Here is a 6,000-nt window from a genome sequence, read left to right as displayed (position 1 = left end):
TGTCATACACCATTATCAGACTTCAGAATGCCAGTCTCTTATCTGAAGGATGTTACCTCCCAACAGGCCTGATATTTGCCTTTGGTGTCAGTCTTCAGGCATGTGATCTTTGATCATGGATGAAGTCCTTTGTGGTGATGTACCATGGTAACAACAAAGCATTAATTTCACAATGAGTGACTGCCTGTTCTTTCCTATGATTTTGATACGGGTAACTCAAGTTCAGTGAATACGTTTGAGCATATTTATGTTGCCTAGCTTAGGAGATCATATTCTAGTGTGTTATAACATCGCTCTTCAGCTCCCTTTTTGTTCTTTTAAAAGAAAGAAGCTGAAGGGTGCATGCTCACTAGTTGTTTGCTGAATTATTTCTTCTACGGGCAGCAAGATTGCCAACGCTCTCCTCTCCTCAGTAGTTGCAGGCTACACCAACGAGAAGTGTACAAGATGGGCTGTAGCAGTATTTTGACAAAGGGTAAATAATATTGTCCTCAGTTTTGGGAACTTGCTAGTAGATGAATCAGACGTGTTTGAAGAAGGGGATCATAATGCATGAAAACTCTCACTGAAATAAATGTGTTAGTCTGAAAGGTAGTACAATAATATTGTTGGGTTTTTTGTTTTGTTTTGTTTCTGGCAGGTAAATTGTTGCATTGAGCAGCAAATTTGAAAATCTGCTGAACAGATAAGAAAGTAAAGGCCTATGATTATTTTCCCACAGTCTTGGTACCAGTAGTACAGAACTGTACTATTTGATACCACAACACCCATATTTCATAAGCAATTTTGGCAACTCATACATTTTCTAGAAATATTACAGTAGGAGTAAGACTTACATGGTGATACCCCTTGTGTTGTAGTAGATAGGGTAATGTGCAAGGTTTCAGGAGGCCTGGGTTCAAATCCCCAGTCAGTCATGGAAACTCACTGGAAGTGTGGAATTGGTAAAAGCACTTCTTAAAATCTCACTTACCATGAAAGTCCTGTTGAGGTCACTACACATCTGTTCCACAGTGAAAGCACATACCAAGAACAAAGGCTTACATTACACAAAAAATGGGTGTGGTTTCATAATTAAGTAGTACCTAGGTTTTTGGCCAGCACAATATGTTGAATGAGCCACAGTCGTTCAGCTTAGTTTTTACGGATTTCCCCTCCATCATGAGCGCAACACAATGTTCCACTTGACCCAGTGGCTGGTTGTAGTGAAGTAGACTTCCTAAGAAATGCCTGAGAAGGTCAACAGTTCATTCCTGTTCTCAGAACATTCCTTGGGGCAGCAGCTGGTAAAGGGACCCTCCAAGCAGGAAGATGGCTGGAGAAGAAAAGCTAAGGGTCCCCTTGTCTCAGGTCACCAGCTAAGGTCGCAAAGGATCACTGTGCTTCTCTAGGTCTCGTGGTGAGAAAAAAAAAATCTTAGACCGATTAGTTCTGGAGAGGGAGAAATCTTGATTGTTGTGTATGAGGTGACTTTACAACAGAAGTTATCAACATGCAACTTCCAGGGACCAAAATGTGCCTTCTAGCTCCTACCAATCAAGGAATAACATCACTGAGGGCAGCAGATTGACAGTGATGAAAGAGTTCCTTCTTCCACTTCATTTCACTGAATGCAAAAAAAATTGAAACAGGAACCCTTCAATTAGTGACACAGTGCTGCCATCAGTAACATCATTTCTCAGAACTAAACAACATGATACTGTCCTGTAATCGCTGCAAAAATTGGCCCAAAGTTCATACTTAGTTCCCATCCTTCATCTTGTTGCTCCTTTTGAGTACTTTGAGATATATTGATGAGAAGGTGCCAGCAGCTTCTCCTGGGCAACCAAGACATGCCCTGAAGGTAATAGGCTGCTTCTAGAATAGAGGTTACACAGAAATGATACAGTGATGTTGGCTAGGTGATTTGCTTGTCTTCTGCCCAAGACAAGGAGCTGGTTAGCACTTCGGCGCGTTATTATGCCTCTTCAGAAATAGTCCCTGCTGAATTAGAGGTATGTGTGACTCAAGTATTCTAGGGCGGCTTAGCTCTATCTGTAACAAATGTCTACACATTCCTATAAATATCATTATTTGCAACAAATTCCACATTACACAAGTGGTTACAACCTTTCCTAAGCATTCTCCAATCTGTTTATTTTGTGATCCTCCAACCCAGTTACACCTTCCCATTTATGTTTTATAAGTTGGTTTATTTAATCTATTTTGTTTAAAATATTTTAAAATAGTGTAATTTATTTTGTTTAAAATATTTATAAATATTCTCCTTAAGAACCCAAGGCAGCTTACATCATGGAAAATTATTTAAAGCTAAAGTAAGTATTCCAATACTAAAAAGGATCAAACAAATACCACAGTAAAAGATGGCAAGCATAAGCAATACCAAAACACATTCAAAGCAATAAGGCACAACCAGCCATTTAAAAACCCCACTCAGTCATAAACAGAAAGCTTGCTTTAACACAGATGTCTTTGCCTGCTTGCAGAAGGACAGCAGAGATTGGGCCAGCCTGGCCTCCTGTGGAAGGGAGTTCCAAAGTCTAAGGGCAGCAACAGAGAAGGTCCTGTCCTGTAACCCTACCAAATGAACCTGTTATGGTGGTGGAACCAAGAGAGAGCCCCTTCCAGATGGTTGTTACCAAAAGATCTGCTCTGTATTCATTTTTTCCTACCCTGAACAGTGGGCACTCTTGCATCCTCTTTGTTGGCATAAAGAAACTCTATAAACATGTTATATTTTTATTTTTCATGACTAGTTGATCTGCCATGCGTGTAAGTCAATTCTTCCATTGCAGTGGTACTTTTGTATTTGCAATGTGTTATGATGACATGACGTGACATCTTGTGATACGATGCCACTGCTGTTCAGTGTTTTTAGAATATTTTAATGGGAGGATGGGAAACATATTATTTCAGATGGCTTTCTGAACAACAGTTTGCAGGTGTGATGTGTTCATATCTACCTTTGAGGTTGCTCTTAGAGATGGGAAAATCTGCCAGTTCCACTTTTGTTGCATTAAAAAAAAATTCTTACCAGTATTCTTGTTTGGTCCACCTTTCATATCAGGTTCTTTGACTTTTATCTCCTCACTTCCCTATACAGAAATCAACTGAGACAGAAAAAATTACTTTTGGGGAAAATAATACCAGAATTGCCCAGCCAGCATGGCCACAAATGGCTCTAGGGTTGTAAGGAGAAAAAGCAACTTCTCCCTTCTATGCAAATCTATGCGTATTTTAATATACATGTTTCCTATTTTTTTCCCCATTTGGAAACTTTTTTTGAGATATACAATTTTTTTGTAAATTTACTTGCATAGAATTTGACAGTGAAGAAGAGAGAAAGGAAATTCTTATGCCCACAATTCCATCTGTAAACTGAAAGTTTTGTTGATATTTTCATTATCTTTCACACAATCAATACGTCAATTCTGCAAAACTTCTGAGACAACACAAACTTTCTCAGCTTTCTTCTTACTGCCAGGTTAGCCAGTCTCTCTGAGTCCTTAGTAGACTTCACTTTACGCACTAGCATGCACAAGACGAGTATGAATTGGAGAAGACCCTAATACTAACAACATGTGTTATTCTCCTGTCACAGGAATGCAAATAAGCCCTTTCCCCTTTCTTTGTAATGCTGGTTTGTTGAAGAAAATTAGTCAGGCAAAAAAGAAGAGTGATGAAGCTTGGGGACATGTTGGTAGCAATGCAATTAACATTTCCATCTTCTAAGAAAAAGGGTTAAAAAAATACCATCTGGTTTGCAAATATAAAATGTGCTGCAAAAAAAGCTCTTGCGTACCTCCCTGAAATTATATTTCCCATTTTCTGTTGGCAATCACAAGGAAAAAAAAACATAAACATAAAAACAGAAATGTTTTCTGTGAGACACAGTGCAGCCTGTAAAGTAGAGGCTAATTAAGCAGGTGCAGATCATCATTCTGGTTAATTATTCTGTAATAATTGAAATGCCAAATGTGGCCAAAATAACTCAGAGACGGTCCTGAAGCTAGCATGCTTTGAAGGACTCATTTGAAAGGAAGACGGAAATACAGACAAGACAGTATGTCAGAATCTAGCTGTCAAGGTTGCTCAGAGCAGTAAACTGTCGTTTAAAGGTCTCCCACTTCAGTTCATAAACTAATTTTGTGATTTGAATCTGGTTCAGAGTTTGTTTCAGGACAATCCAGCCATGGTTGTGTTACCCACATTTAAAGATTGTTTTAATATAATGTTGGCTAATACATGGGTGATTTTCTGTAATAGCGCTCTCTCTCTCTCTCTCTCTCTCTCTCTCTCTCTCTCTCTCCGTGATACAGACATATACCAATACTGTATGAAAAGAAAAAGACAGGAAAAAAGGATCCAATGGGTTCATAAGTCCAACAAAGCCTTTTCAATAATGCTCCTCCTGTTAAACCAACGACCAAAGAAAGGAGAAGATGATGGCTTTCCCACAGCACTATGATTAAAGTGTGCTGGTCAAAACCTTAAGTAATTCAATGCTAGAAATGTCATTGAGAAAAGTCTGAGTCTCCCCTTCCTTCTCCCTGCACCCAAGTACAGTTTTTCCTTTATATGGTGCTGTTTTGCTACACTTTAGTGTCAGGCTTTCTCTTATTGACCATATCAGTGAATCAAAACAAAATGATTTGGATTGATCTGCATGATATCTAAACATAATACAGACTGGTATATTCTTTTCAGCTGAATCATTCAAATGGGACTGATTTCTTTCAGGATTCAGCTGAATCACTTGTACTATCTTTATCGGTAGGCTTTGTAGCAAAGAAGTGCAAACACACCATAAGGAGTAAATGACAAAATGATGTCCAACCGAAGAGCATCATCAGCATGCCCATCTGTCTATTACACTGATCCCCAACTTGTGATGATTTCCTCTGAAGCCCCTATTCCCCCAGGCCTTCACAAGGTTCTCACTCTTCTTCTTTCTTCGCTGCCACCAGGTATTGCTACTTTAATATGATTTAATCATGGAGACATGTGTGCTTTTAAAACTTAAGTCATTTATTAGATCAGGGAAGTTAATATATGATCAATATTCATTAGGTAAATCACAGGCTGATAATCACTAGTATTTCAATCAAAACGGCTATAACTTTAAACCTCTTTTAACTCTCTATTCAATTCATCGTTCTCACAGATCTATAACTCACTCTTAGTTCACTTTTAAGTTTACACTGTCTCTCACTACCAGAATCTCTCTTCATACTCCATACACCAGCCTTTATATTCAGCCCCTTCCCCCCTTGGCTCCGCCTTCCATCCTCTCATTGGCTCCTTCTCCACTGTTCTGCTGTGATGGACAGGTGAGGGCAGGGCTGTTCACTACAGACCCCTAAATGTTCTTGGACTAAAAGAAGCCTTCAACCACTAGCTGTACTGGCTAGGTTTTCTGGGAGTTGTAGTCCAAGAACATCTAGGGACCCAAGGTAGGCACCCACTGCTCTATTAGTTTGCCTTTTAAAATTTCATTTTCAATTGTGTAGTTCATGTTATGGCTTGGATCTGTGATTTCCACCCACATTTATTTCTGGCATGTTTACAAGTTGTACACTGTGGTCTACAGATCCTTCTTTATTTGATGCATGTAAATTGTTTGTGTTGTTTGATTCACTTATTGAGTGGTGAGTTGTCACAATCTGTGACAAATGCACTATAAATACACTCCCTAAACCCCAGGAAAATATCTGGATCATCTCTCCCTGTATCTAGCTGTTGATAAATGAATTGATTTTTAATAAATGAACATCTCACCTTTTTTCCCAGCATGGAACTCAAGGTGGTACAATAGAGGTGGATGTTCCGAGGTGGTGACTCTTCTAAGCACTGACTATATCCACTCCTGCTTAGTTGTACTAAGTCTGTGGCATCAATGGCCTCGGTCAACTTGGATGATCCAAAACTATATATCCACAGAAGAACTACCCTGTATGTGTTCACACAGTTGAGTCAGCACTCAGTTCATCTACTTCTGCT

The sequence above is a fragment of the Pogona vitticeps genome, chromosome 3 (genome assembly GCF_051106095.1).
Source record: "Pogona vitticeps strain Pit_001003342236 chromosome 3, PviZW2.1, whole genome shotgun sequence".
Lineage (NCBI taxonomy): Eukaryota > Metazoa > Chordata > Lepidosauria > Squamata > Agamidae > Pogona > Pogona vitticeps.
Note: the sequence above shows the minus strand (reverse complement) of the source record.